The sequence below is a fragment of the Bombus flavifrons genome, chromosome 7 (genome assembly GCF_040668555.2).
Source record: "Bombus flavifrons isolate JBK064 chromosome 7, iyBomFlav1_principal, whole genome shotgun sequence".
NCBI classification, from domain to species: Eukaryota; Metazoa; Arthropoda; class Insecta; order Hymenoptera; family Apidae; genus Bombus; species Bombus flavifrons.
In genome coordinates, this window is record NC_138448.1 from 751305 (window position 1) to 766832 (window position 15528).

Below are 15528 nucleotides of genomic sequence, written 5' to 3' on the forward strand. Positions count from 1 at the left end.
AAACTTTTTCATAAATGTTAATCTGGCAAGCGAAATTGTTATAGTCATATGTCAGGTGACACAAATAGATTTCGTTTACTAATAATATTTAAAAGATCGCAACTCCAGATAGATAAATCAATAAAATCTGGCACAATCTTCTAATTAAAATGTTTTGTAAATAAGTGTTTCGTAGTATACATGACTCAATATCTTTTTCATATCTCTTTTATTAAATATATATATGATTTCACTTAGAAAAATTAATTTCATTAATATAATGTCGCGAATGATACTCATATAACCTCTAATTATTAACCTATTTCATTTTTAGTTGAAATATTTAAGATACAATTAACGATTTGAAAAATATCTTTGGCTCTAGTTTTAAATGATTTACTCTGCATATACATATATAAATATATAAATGTATAAAATGTATGTAATTATGTATGTTCCAATTCATAAGTATTAGGACACGTAATTTATACAGATAAGATTTATAATAAAACACTAGTGAAAAATGCATAAATATTTAGTAAATATTAGGAGATGTCTTAACACTCATGGTCAACAGTGTATCTTTCCTCTTATTTATTTCCCTCACAGCTATGTTACTTTATTCGGTACTTTATATTATAAGACACGTATATGATACGAACGAAATAACAGATTTATGTAATATTTATGTAATAACAGTGGATATACATTTTTACTAAATACCAGCAGATGTCTTAACACTCATAGTTAACTCTATCCTTATTCACCTTCTTCACAATTATTTTGTTTCAATCTCCTCCTCTCTTCATTTATTGATCTCATGTTTTTGCATGTTTCAAGCATGCCTCTTGTTTTCCGATGATATGAATGTGCGAACGCACATCCGCGGAACCGTGGAGGGACCATTTCTATCCTATCGCGTTGTTGCTTCCATTCTCTTTCTCCCCCTAACCACCCCAGTCACCCTTTCGGTGCACACTCAACAGCAAAATGCATACACCTGCGCTACACCGCTCGCGTGCAGTTACATTTTTGCGGTTGACGCAACCACTCTGTTCATCGGCCGCGTAAATATGCCCGTGATTACTTTTAATTCCCTCTATTTGTCGGGGCTACATGCATCGTTCGTCTGTTTCCTTCTTCCATAATTCACTGCTTTCGCAATTCCCCTGTTTCTGCTCTGACTGTTTAATTGGTGGATCTCTGTTGATGATGATGACAGGGTTCATAAGGCGTTTTCTCGTTATTTAGCTGATCCAAATGGATAATAATCCAAATATTATATACACGTACAATATGGAATTATGTAAGAATGCTTGTTGGAGATTTTTTGAGGAATTGTTTTAAAATTGTAAGCCTGGTATTGTAAAGAAATAAAGAAATAGTATTGTAGAGATCCAGAAACAGTGTAATTTATTTGTTGTAACTGTTTCTGAAATAATTTTATTAGTTTGTATTGTTCTGTGTTTAAACTGTTCTTAAGTTGGATATTTTAGATGCAGATGCAAGATTTAATTTATTAAGAATGATAATGACCATGATGATTATTATCTTTAAGTTGTTACGTTCATGATTAAATTATAATATAAATTAATACGTATTGAAGTCATTATGTCTATGTTTAATTTCTTTGTATATATGTTTATGTACGTATATTTTTTATAACGAAGTTTATGCCAGTATTGGCTATGATTAAATTGTATATTTAAAAGTACCAGTAAAATACGATTCCGACATGTTCTCTACATTGAGATGTCCTATCTCACTCCTTTTATAAATTTAGAATGTCTTGTTTGAGCACTTAATCAATTACTGCGTTAATAACATATTATCTGTATACTTATACACAATAATAATACAGACGGTTATCAAATAATCGTTACATGAATCGTTAAATGAAGAAAAAGAAAGATGACAGAAACTTCAGATTTCTTGGATGTTGACATTTTATCTAAGGACAGCAGTATATATAGAACATATTTTTCGAAGCATTTAACTCGAAAGAGTTTTGGTTTATACTGCAAATGTAGATATTATTTCATGTCAATTAACTTAGATCGAAATGGTTCTAAAAGTGTAACTTGGGAATGATTATTTTTCCTCGATTGTGAATTTTCTGGTTTGTAATGGAAATAAAAATATATTTGCTCTGGACTAGATCTAAGTCAGGCTTGGATTAGATAAGAACAGTTTTCTCGAAATGGTAGATAATATTCTAACTAAAGAATAGAGGAAGAAGGAAATTTCAAAGAGTTTGAGATTTACATAGAAACGATTCCTTCTTGGGGGACGACAATGAACCTTGTTTTCACGAGCACAGAAAGCGGCACAACCTCGTAAATTTGCCGTGTCGCATCAAGCACGATAATTAAGGCGAAGCGCCGTTAAAGACGGCGAGCCACGCTGTTTCGGAACTTGGCCAGTAGCCAACGAAAGAGAGACGTGTGTGCCAGGAACACGTGCGTGAAGTTGCCTCACCCGTGAATCACGCGCTCGAAGCGGATCCGCGCCACTGAATTTCTGGAGCGGCCACATGTCCGCGCAACCAAATCGTACGGGACGAAGTCTTGGAAACGACGAAACTTGAGGATAATTTGCTCGTTATCGAGAAATCGTTAAGTTCGCGCTGTGCACTACTGTTCGTCTGAGAACAGCCTTGCAATTAGCTTGCACGATATTTCTGGGATTGGGAGTTGCGAGTTTCTACGAATCCGTGGGATTGATATTATACGCTAACATTGTTCGAATTTTTTAATATCCCAATTTGAAATTTGAAAATAAATAATCCTGGGATACATAGTTCGAGATGTATACAATCAGTTACGAAAGCCTACATGAACCTACCGAATTTTGTGTATTTGACTTATCAAAAGACTAAAAACACACTTTATCACAAAAGTTATGTATACTTACATATCAATACAATTGTTACTGATGCGTTTCTAAAAGGAATTATAAGAGTTAAAACATTTAACTCACAAAAATCTTGAAAAAAAAATTATACCAGAAATCAAATATATATGTACAAAATCTTATATACAAAATATATACAAAATTATATATACAAAATCTTTAATCTTATCAGTGCCAACAAGATAGCAAAACATTATCAGAAAACAGTTTTAAAGGTAGAAATATACTAATTTATAGATCAGTATCTGCAACGTATTTATTAATTACCACAAAAATATTATTTAAATACTTAAAGAACTGTGGTCACTAATATTTAAATAAAATCAATATTTTCGTATTTCCTTTGTGGTATTTTTCGCACTATATGGTCTCATAATACAAAAGTTCCGTAGTAAAAATAATAAAACCACATATAACCTAAATCACAACCTAAGAAAAAAGAAAAATAGATATTAACCTAAAGATTTCACAATAGTCAATCTTAAAATCTATAAACCGATGTTTGGCGTGTAATCGTGGCATGTACCGAGTAGTATCATACTACGTCTATTTCTCAATGGAATACATGTAACAAGACGATAAATGATCGAATCAGTATCAAACGTGGAATTATTTGAAAAGTCTAATATTTGGAAAATACATCAAGTTTCTTGAATTTAAACGAATTGACTTTTAAGTAGCAGATATTCAAAATGGAATACCTGGAAAAGGTAGTGTTTATTGGAATATCAGTAATAAGGAGAATTTATTTGGTGAATGAAATGAAATTCATTTAAGCGATCAAATACTTGAAAATTAAATATTCTGTTCAACTTAAACAGATAATCATAAAATGATCACAATATTCCAAAACTGCGTTCGAAACTAACAAATATAATAAATTTAATAAAACAATAATTTTTATTTTCTAATCTACCGTTTCTAAAAGCTAAACGCAATATAAGACATAAAATCATCTGGAAGACCGTTATATATAATTCAGAAATCCAGAGAAATCGCCTAAGGTGTCCGACCAGGCACGTCTTCTGCTCCTTTAACATCAGAATAACTGTTGCTTCTTCAAAGGTTAACACCCTATATCCCATTAAGGAAGAAGCAACGATAAACAGAAGGCTAACAGCTAACTCAAAGAAGCTAGATAAGAGCCCTTCACACGAAAAGCTCGAATTTTAGATCAGAAGAAAATGACGTTTAATTCCTTGGACATTTCCAGACCTTTAAAATTTTCACGTATGTATGTTTAATACTAATACTGCTACGATAAAAAAGATTACACCAAAGATCGTCTTTTATAATTATAATGATTACATAGTTGTTGTCTCTATTTAAATCTTTTATAGGAAATATAGGAAATGTACATATTTAAGAAGAGGTTAATTATATTGTTAGAAAAATGGATAGGACCTTTCTCACAACGGCGGCAAAGAATTGTTTATCGAAATTTTTGGTCCTCCCATATTTACTCTGCAATTTGGTATTATAATAATTCCAATTAATATTTTTGCATATTCCAACAATCATATCATTATTAATAGTAGTCATTAGTAGACTTTTACTGGGAATTTGAAACTGACAAAATGCACAGAATGTACATAATAAGAAAAATATATAAAATATCCAAAATATGGTACTTTCCACAATATTTAGTAGGTAAAACAAGCTTTTCCCCTAGATTCAGTTTCTTTAATTATACATATCTATAAAGATATGACTTTATGCAAATATCGGTAGCTATTCATAGTGTGGAAGTTTAATTATTCTGTGCAAAATTTAAGATTGATGTCTAACTGACTCCAATAACTCTTATCTTATTATACGAAATGCTTTAAGTTCTACTTTTTCCTTTATTTTATTTTTATTCCCCTTTGACGAGGTTCGAAAGCTCGGAGGAAAATTCAAGGAATCGCGGTTTATCTTATCCACGGTGAAATTTAAATCTAACCGTTCAGAGGAGGAGGCTGAGTTTCCTTCCCTCGCGAGAGAGTTGTCCCCGCGTAGGAGGTCCGCAAGGTGAGCAGATTGTCGGTTGGCTATCGGAAATATTTTCCAGCTCCGAGAATTTATTGGGCGTCTGTCCGGAAATATTTGAAAATTCCTTCGACGCTCGCTGCGAACCAACGATCATAGAACAGGGCCGTTCGGAGAAAGAGATGGCGGAAAATGGAAGAGGAAAAAAGGGAGGAAAAGCTTCTCTCGATCCACGATATTTTTCACACCTTAATTAGTAGTCTAATAGATCAGATTTCCGAAGCTGTAACAAGACAAAATGACCGAAATTGATTTGGTTTCAGAGATTATTTAAGATTACCTATGTATATTGACACATAATGATAGATTTTTAGATTTTCGTATACAATGATTCGTAAAAGTATTAGAATAATTATGGAAATCCTCTGTAAATATGTTACGTATATTATACAAAATATTTTAAAATTTCATTAGCACTGGTGGATTATATTGATAGCTTTAACGTTTCGCAGTTCCAGCCACTTTCAACATTTTATAGTGACTGATTCATAGTCATTAGATAAATTCAATGATATGGTTATAGTTATATATTTTTGCAATAAACGCAATTACGTTAATATATTTCAATTAAATTAACTCTTAATATGAAGGAATGCAAGTATTCTATATGCTGAAAATAAAAGAAATGCAATGGAAAATAAAGGTACGAAATACAACACATCGAGCTTCATTCAACCTCACATAAGACTTCAACACGGTCCAGTTAGTCACGAAGGGCTACATACACTTACCGATTTATGACACTAAAACGCATTTTGTTACAAAATTATTTACACTTATATACCACAATACAAAGTTACCTTTTGAATTTACTCACTGTATATCAAAGCAATCCTAAAAAAATTACAAAAATTAAAACATTTAACTCACAAATCTAAAGAACTTTCATTTTTAAAATGCATTTTTTGAAACTTTGTAATATTTTATATAACATACTTGCATAATATATTTGTGAAATTTTTTTATGGTAGATATTCAAATACTTTCGTGAATTACTATAAATACATATATAATGAAATATTTATACGTAGTAAACAAAGTTCGGATTGTATTTAAATGTCCTTGTTTGAATGCAACTATGAGTATAATTTATGTTATTTATTCTTTTGTTCAAACATTTACTTTAAAAATGAGAAGTTGCATCATGCACTCTTCATTGCTATGATACAATTTACGAGATTGTCTTTTGAGTCCATCTGTAATTATATTAAAAATTATAACATTTAAAATAAATTTTATAAAGTATGTTGTAGAATATTATTAGTCTAGATGTTTGGTTTATAAAAATCTTCAATTTATGAAATTTAAAGAAAATCAAGTTTAAATTGGTTTATGTATTTCACAGCGTGATCAAATGTTACTCAAAGAAAATTTCTAAATATCGAAGATACTTGAAATAAAACGAAAATCAAAATTTCAAATAATCATCGAAACTATCAAATCGACAATCCTACTAAATTCAATGTAGGCGTTTGATGTTTCAAATATTACGCTTATCGAAGCTGATATATGGTTGATCTATCCACAACGCACGATAAATGAATAAGTAAAGAAAATCTTCGATAGATAGGAGGAAGGAATCGGATAAAAGTCATAAACGTACCTTTCTCGTGCGAGAAAGCCACGGAAGTTGTAAATTATCAAGAACAATAGCCTTAAACGTTCCTTGGTTACGATAAGACCGCGAGTTGAATCACGTCTTCTCAGACTCTGAATAACCACGTACTATTCGAAGATACGGCAACCGAGAAGAAGAATGCTGATTCTGGTGGTGTCGACAATTTTACGGAAAGCATCGAGTTTCGTGTCTCTGTCCCTTGATTCTGTAATTAGTTTTACGAGGATGTTGAAAAAGCACAAGGAATAAAATGTTCGTGTGGAAATAGTCTTCGTTTCTTTTTCACCTAGATCTTATGAATTTTGAAAAAATTTTTGTTCTCGTTTATAACTAAGATGGAAAAGAAATATATACATATATACATATACATAAAATTTCTTTCCGCTATGTATTATCTAGCAATTATTTTGTTTATTGTTGCCTGTAAGAAATTAGTTTAACTGACTATTACCAATATTATATTGAAAAAAACATAATTTCTACTTAGATACCGGTCAAATATGATCGATTCAATAGAAATATGCATACATATATGTATAAATTGCCAGTAATTTTAGTGTTAGAAAAAGAAAGAAAAAAGAGAAACGAATCTGACGATAGATCAAATTGATGACGTAAGTGGAAATGAAGAGAAACGAGAGAGACTCGATTGTCACGAGAGGGCATACCACTCACGGTAATGTAAGGTGGCGGAATAGATTACGACCCTTCACCCTCGATAGTACTTCTCTTCTGTTGGGGACGGTCGCCGCCCTTATTGCGAAAGACCACGAGTTTATTGCGAACGACTGCGAGTCTCGTTCACCACGGTGCCGATTTATGGGGATATATAAGCACATACCACCGACAAATTTCCCCATAATCACGTGGTCCATTTCCTAACCCTCCGTTTTGTTACAATTTTCTCGCTTTCCTACTGGACATCCGTTCAACAGAATGTTTTCATGATTGTAATTGCATTTCCAGGATCGTTCTCTGATAGAAGGGAAACGAAGTTGATCTTGGCTGGATTTTCTTTTCGTTTGTGTTTTATTTGCTGGAGATGAAATTAATCTTTGGGATCGCTTGTGAAACACATGTGCGCTTAACGGTCTCTGCGTGGCGTGATAGAGGAGTTTAATAGGCATGGCAATTTTATGTGATTATAGGTTTCATGTAACTGTAAAATATTTTGTGACCTTTTATAAATTACAAGGAAGAGAAGAGTTTGTAGATTTTATTTTCCAATTTCTTGAGATACTTTGTACACGTTTTGCTACACGAGCAACTGCAATAGTATTGCAATATACACCTATCTTTACAAGTTTTTTACTAACATAATGTTATAAAAGTTGTTTCAAGAATGCAAAGATTCATGTCTTTAAATGTTTATTTAGGAACATATATGTACGAAATACATACATATATGTATATTGCATATTTATAGAGAAACAAGGTAAATAAATTACTCATTGATTATGCAGACAGATTTTGTATAAAAGTAACAACACTTGATGTGCTTCTTTAAAAAAAACCGCGAATGGACTTATTATTCAACAAATAATAATAGGAACGTAATATTTACTGATTGCATGATTTTTTCGAACGTATTTATAGAATATGCCAAAGGGTTCAACAGCCAAACTCTGTGTATTTACATGGGTATAAACAAGCAAAAAGTTAATATAAACAGAGCTCGTTTGAACTATTATTAAAAGGTAATAATAAAAGGGGAAAATTGAAAGATATTAACGACAGTAAATTAAATTCTATAGGAAATTTAAAAAAAATATATATTTGTAACATGATCACTAGATTGTAAATATTTATATAGATTCATCATTTTACAAAACAAAATATGAAATATATATGACTAAATAAATAATACGATTAAGTAAAGGTTTATTTCACGTTAGTAAATAATACAACGAGTACATATTTTGCGTATTATACGCATTCTGTGATTTTTTGCATCTTCAACTTTTTCATAACTGCTTAAAAATCCATAATCACTCTTTTCTCCTTTTGAAATTATGTATGTGGCTTCAAAACGATTCGTTTACGTTTTGAAAATTTGTACAAAGTATTTAGTAAAGGACTTCGTCTCATTTATTAGGAGAAATATTATCGAAGATAAATCTAAATTTTTGAATTTTAGTAGTATAGTTATTTTTTTTTTTTTGATACGTTAGATTTTAATTGCTTTTATGGTTAATTTGCTTTTTATCTAACTACTTTTGCATTAAAAATTTATCTTCTATTTTATTACGAATAAAAAATATGTTGAGCCTTTAAAATATGTATACTCAGAAATACTAGGTGAAAAACTTGTATTTCGTCAGAACAGTGTGGCAAAAAGAATATTAAAATGCAGAAGCGTATACAACCTGGAAGCAAAATTATACGAAAATCCGCGAATTTTATAAACTGGAAGAAAAACGGTACTTAAGCATTTTTCAATTTAACACAATATACATAATACTTAAATATTCTAGACTTCGATATAACACAACTTATTTTTATTATGGAATTTTTATTATGGAAAATTTTGACTAAAATGTTTGGCGTTCTTAAAATTTTAAAACAAGTGAAATACCAAAGAAAATAAAAAATTATTTCATTTGATATCACATTTTAATACAAACACTATACCTTACAAGTGCTAAAATTTGTAAAACAAATTAATCTTTTTAAATCCTAATAAAACTAAAGATTGTAGTTTGAACCCATTTGTATCCAAGCGCGGATTAATCCGCGCGCTGTGACTACTTTTTATTTCAGTCGCTAAGTATTCTTCAGATGTGAGAGTTCACGTTTGACCCGTTTGTCAGCATCTCGCCTATATCAGTTTATTGTATTGACCATTTTAAAGAATTCCATGAGAAATAATATGATTTAATTTCTTATTTCTTATTTTTTTTAAATAAATAATTTTTTCTTGTTTTCTCTGTTATAAAGAATGTAAGATGCGATGTTTGCGAAGTAACATTGTCTACCAATCGTTTTGAACAGTAAATTTTCGATAAACTCCATGAAGAACTCGGATGTCATTTACTGCACCTACGACCGCGCGCGGTGATAGGGACCAGTCCTTTTAAGCAGAGCCATGATGCGAATAGGTTAATTGACCTATTATAATGATAAACAATCAATTAAATAAAAATCCCGAGAAACAGCATCTGTTTATCCAATTAAAATTATTTATTCAATAAACTAATGCATAATTATCTGGAAATAACATTTAATCAAATAAAATAATATATCAGTTTTCAAATATTGTATTTAGATAAATATTTCAGGCTGTTTTTAGAATGTCTAATGCGTAAAAATTATAAATTCCAAAATAAATATCGTAAAAAATGAAAATTGAAAATTCTAAATTTTAAGGCGTAAGATAAAACAACGACAGTTCGAATATAAAGATTACTTCATATCGAGTTTCTCGCGTAACACAAAACGTGATGTTCACGTGGGGAGAGTGAAAAGAATGGTTTCTGTTTAAAAATGAATGCTGTTTCAACGCGGTAAATCGATAAATCCACAATGAGCACTGCCGTGTGACGACCCTGAACTACCCCCTTAGAATCACACTTGTTGCTCGGCACCCTTGATCCGTAAAGTCACCCCCTCTGGCCCGCTCTTTCACCCAATAGAAAACTCCAATATTAAAAGAATTTATGAAGCAATTCCCGATCTCGTTCATATGTACTTGAATGATGATTCTGGGACGAAAAGACTCAAGCCATTCCATTGATTCATCGTATTGGGATACAGAAAAATGAAAATTTTTCTGTCTATATAATCTACACTCGTATTTTGGATTCCTTTATATTCCAAACTCGTTGATCAATTGGCGTTATCTGTCATTATAGTTGCATATGGATTTTATTGAACTTTACCCTTATAACTTTATAAATATATGAACTCTATCTAATAACAGAAGATGACTTTTATTTACTACAAAAAATCACATTTTTTTTTACACCTCACTATAAATTTAAGAAAATTCTCTATTGTATTATTTTATCGAATTATCTTGTTGAAATTGTTATTTCAATGTTATTCTGATCAATAATTTTATCATTATGGAATACACACACATATTACACACAATTTTATTTATATTATCGCAAAATTTATTTGTTTATATTATCGCACGATTCTCAATAGTGTTATTATATGTACAATACGTTGTATGTACACTTACAGAGATTCTTTAAATTATATCAAATTTTTAGTTAGAGGATATTTTGCACCAATGAATTAATTTTTTTAATTCTGTAATGTCATATATGAGACTATTACGTTTTATCGAATTATATTATACCTTCATTTTCTATGATTTGTTCTCTATTATTTTCCTTTATTTTATTTAAATTCTAAACAATAACTTTAAATAATAAACATAATTCCACAAGTTGTTATTAAAATTATCTTGTATACAATATTCAACCAATCACCCTTTTATAAATATTCAAGTTCTAGTATGAATTCTTCTTCAAATTTCCAGAAATTTCAAGAGTAGGTTTTGTCCTAACAGGGGTGGTTTTGTCCCATCGAAGAGCGAATTCTATTAAGCAAAACACGGTTCGCTCGTTGTCATCGTATTTCATTCTAATTCGAATCTTACGGGTCTACAACGTATATACGTGCTCCCCCATGCAACAGCCGAAGATGGATGCTTGGGGTGGTTTCTGGAATGGTAAATACGCTTCACTCCCCTTTCAACTATTGGCTCTTATCGCAACTCCCCCAACTGAATTGTTTTTCAAAAGAGAAACGCGAGCATAAAACCACCCATGATCGTTACCGATTCTATCTTTACTCGACTACCTTTATTAAAATAATCTCGTTGCTGTTTTCATTTCTTATGTTTTTACATGCTGAATTCCACTCTCTATTTCATAAACACAGTTACTCACGAAAGTATTTCAGAATATTTACAATAGAAAAAAATGTTTTATGTATATATCACACGTCATATCAAATATTCTGGAATTTCATTGGCACTCTAGTGAGACTCGATTTTCATGAATATGTATATTTAAAAAATTTCAAACCAACCTAAACATGTACATTGTACATACAATCAGTCAGAATTTTGTGTATTTGTATATCTTTTTATAAACGAACTTTGACACTCTGTCACAATACATACTATTTCTAATTCCATATCAATACAATTACATATTATTAGTGTATTTCTAAAAGGGATTTAAAAAATGAAAAAATTTAACTTATAAAAATCTTGGCATATATATAAAATTACATCGGAAGTTGCAAAACCTTCGTGCATTTTATTTTATATTGTATTCTACTTAAGATTAATAAAGAATCTTTTCTTCCTCATTTGCGCGTGATAATGAAAAGGCGATGAATTTATGCGGAAATATTCAATAACTTCTTTAAATATTCACGCCAATTAGATTCTGTATTAAAACAAATTACATACATATATTTAACAAAGTCGACAATTTGTTGAATCTTTGTAAAATATTTATCACTTCACTTTAATTAATTAGTGTTTCTGTTTTAATATAAATCAACATCAATTTTATGTAAATTACTGCATATAGATACAATATTTATCGTTGTCTATTAAATAACCGCAAAAAATTCCTAAACCTAGTATTAGAATCCTACAGGACGATAAAAAAAAAGGAACGATCTTTGATCTACATGTTTACGCATATCCGGAGAATAAGAGGGAGCATTGATTAAGAACAAGGCAGGCAGGCGTTTCTGTTCATCGATTCATCTCCGAAACCCTTTTTCTTTTACCCTCGACTTCACTCCGCTCTTCTCCTCGATTTCCACTATTGGCAGAGCGATAACTCGGTACGTCGACCATAAATCAAACTGCCAGAGTGTTTCACCTAGCCTCTCCTATAGCAAGCTTCCTCCGGCAGCTCCTTCATCCTGTGGCAAATGATCCGCGACCATTCATGCTTCTTTTATTTTGTTCTCCCTCCCCTCTTCTTCTTCTCTTTTTTATTCCCCCCCCCCCCACTTTCGACCAACGTCGTCATGAAAAATAAATCCACTTTTCCGAGTTCTGACACTTTGCTAAATTACTTGATCCCCTTTTGTATTGTTGCACAGAGTGTTTCCGGATCAACATGATATATCGACACATTGGGAAAATGTCGTGAAAATGTATATATACGCTCCTTGTTTCCAATATGTTGGAAGAGTGAAGCGTTTAATTGTTCGAGATTTAAATCCGGCTTGATGTTATCATATATCATTTTTTATTATCTTTTACTGTTATTACTATCTTATTATAAAAGAAATTTATTGTAAGTGCATTTTATTTTTAATTCATTCGTCGTTAATCCATTACGTATATATATAACCAGGTACTATATAATACTGACAAATTATATATTATTGATCTATAACGTCAGATATTGATAGCATATTTAACGAATTAAACAAATTCTTAAAAAAATCTTCGTCCGACACAATATCCATACAACATTAACTTTCAAGTAGTATCGACGAGTTATAGACGACTATTAATCATTCATGATAGATTGCTAAAATTTTGGATATCTAAGTTTATTTTTTACTTTATTCTTTCCGTGATAAGGATCAGTGATAGAATAAGAATAGATTAAAAATTTCAAAATTAAATAATTTTGTACTTCAATTGTGCTCTCGTTTTAGTAATCAGGAAGCATTTGTAATGTTTTAAGAAAATGCTTAATACAGTCAAATTTATAAATAATCCAGAAACGGAAATTCATGCGCGTCAATAAGAATCTTTCCTTATTGTGTTCAAAGTCGAGGAATTTTTTAATATTAGAACAATAAAATTGGGTTGAAAATGACCGAAATGGTTAAATTGTTATAGTCCTCAATGGTCCAATGATACCAATTAACAGTTAAACACAGTTAACCAAAGCTTCAGTTGCAATTACAAATCGCAAGAACTCCATTCATGTGACACTCTTTGCCTCCCAAACAATCTATCACCTTTTCACGCAACTCCCGCAGCGGTTTCCGCTATAATATTTACGACCGGTAATTTTCTAGCAATTACCACGAGTGTCACACGGTGGACTCATTTAAGCGCTCCACCGTCTCATTCGTCACTCTTCTTCCTTTATATCCTCGCGTAACGTTCGTCACTACGCAACGCTACGAAAATTGCTATCATTACGAAAGAAAAAGAACAGAGCCATACTCGTAATCACGGGAACAATTAAATTAGACCTCAAACAAGCAGCCAACAGTGTTTAATGCCTGTGATTCGCCGGCGAATTTTAATTGCACCGCTGTCAACCGAAGAGAACCAATCCTCATTGGATCAATACCGTTTAAACAGTAAAACTAGCCCGTTAGAAAACCGTGTACATATTGCCGTCAATGGAGCGAATCACATTGGAAGAAATTTTATTTGAAATAAAAATACAACTTAATGTTTTGAAATAACGAATCACTTTAATTATATTGTTAGTTTTATGATAGAAGTAGTACAGTTAAAGTAACTCTATCTTGTGCGAAGATTAAACAGTTTCAGTTCAATCATTCATAGAAAATAATTAATAATTTAAATTTCAATATTAATTTGAATTCTAAATAACGTATTTTGTATACATTTCAGACGTAAATAAACTACGAGTGTTCATGTAAATTCATATTTTCCATTTCTATTTTGAAATAGAAATTACTTCTATCTACCACTAAATGTTATAAGGAGTGTTATATTTTGAATACTGCATATATTTTTCCGTATTATATATTTTTGCATCTTTAAACTTCCTACAAATGCGTAAACTTTCACAATTAAATCATAAACAGACCCACATTATTTTAGCCTGTTAAGAATAGATAAATCTATGAAATACGAGTTACCGTTTTGAGAATATTGCAGAAACATTGCTCGACCCATTATCAAAATGTTATTTTATCTTCATAATGTGACTAGTAAAATGCGGTTATGTTGGTCTACCTAATTCGAATGAAACTACTACATTGCGCAAAAGCGAGATATCATGCAAGTACAGTTGAATCAATTAATTTACCACACATACCTCCGCTTATTTTTCTTTATCTAATTTCAACTTTGTACCATTTATTAATTGTACATAGAAAGTAAATAAAGCTAATAGAGGGAAAGAAGAAAACCTGAACATTCTTTTTGAAGGTGAACCTAAATTCATAGATTTATCAACTTATCTCATATTTATTAGACTTAGACTTATCGCCACTAATTCGGCTACTAAATATGGACGAAATTGTTGGTAGACTTTACATTTTTTGCAGTATTTGTTACTTTCATAGGACTTGCATTCAAAGTATGTACAAGTGAAAAAAAAAGTGAAGTTTATCGGTACGACTTCTGAGAGGCCTGTATAGTGTATACAATCAATCGCAGTGCAATAACTGGATGCTTCAATTTACAACCTCGTTACGTTTCTTCTAAAAACTTATACCGTTTCTCTTCGGTTAATATCCGTCTGTTTCCCGATGCGTGCTGCACCTTGAACTTTGTACCGAGTCTCAACCGAATGAATTATCTTTTCCGCGTGCAATTTCACGCAGGTGCATGCCACGCGATCTCGTTGCTGCCTCGACGCACGTTGTTGCAAACAGTAAAGGAGAGAGGGAGGAAGAAAGGGGATCGTGTTCCGTGATTCTCGATGAGAAATCGTATACTCTTCCACATTGCTGCACGAGCTTCGTTCGCTCATTGCGCTTCGATGTCGACGAGATAAATAGAAATTCGTTTTTAGTGGAGCTGCCCGAGAGTTCAGACGAGGGTTTAATAAAGTGGTTGCGAGATTTTAGTTTGTACTGTTAGATGGAATTACATATTGGTTTATAGTAACGGTAAAACGGGTGGGTTGGAGAGAACAGATTACATGAAACGGTTATTGAAACGTGAAATGTTTTTAGTTTCGTGTACTCTTTTTCTTTTTACTACCATGTTGATCGTTCGTTAAAATTTGCCTTGAAAATATTTAAACACTTTCAGAAACCATTTATGAATACATCATATGTAT

At 31.4% G+C, this 15528-nt stretch overlaps 1 protein-coding gene across 9 annotated transcripts in view; it reads right to left on the reverse strand.

Annotated features, from left to right (window-relative positions):
• Positions 1-15528, reverse strand: part of scalloped (TEA domain transcription factor 1 homolog scalloped) — a 339978-nt gene that overhangs the window by 228247 nt on the left and 96203 nt on the right. The window contains exon 2 of one of the 9 annotated variants that reach the window (XM_069117581.1): positions 5738-5754. The exons of the other annotated variants lie outside the window; for them this stretch is intronic. The gene's annotated coding sequence lies outside the window, so the exon portion shown is untranslated. The remainder of the gene's footprint in view (positions 1-5737; positions 5755-15528) is intronic. 9 annotated transcript variants of the gene reach the window in all.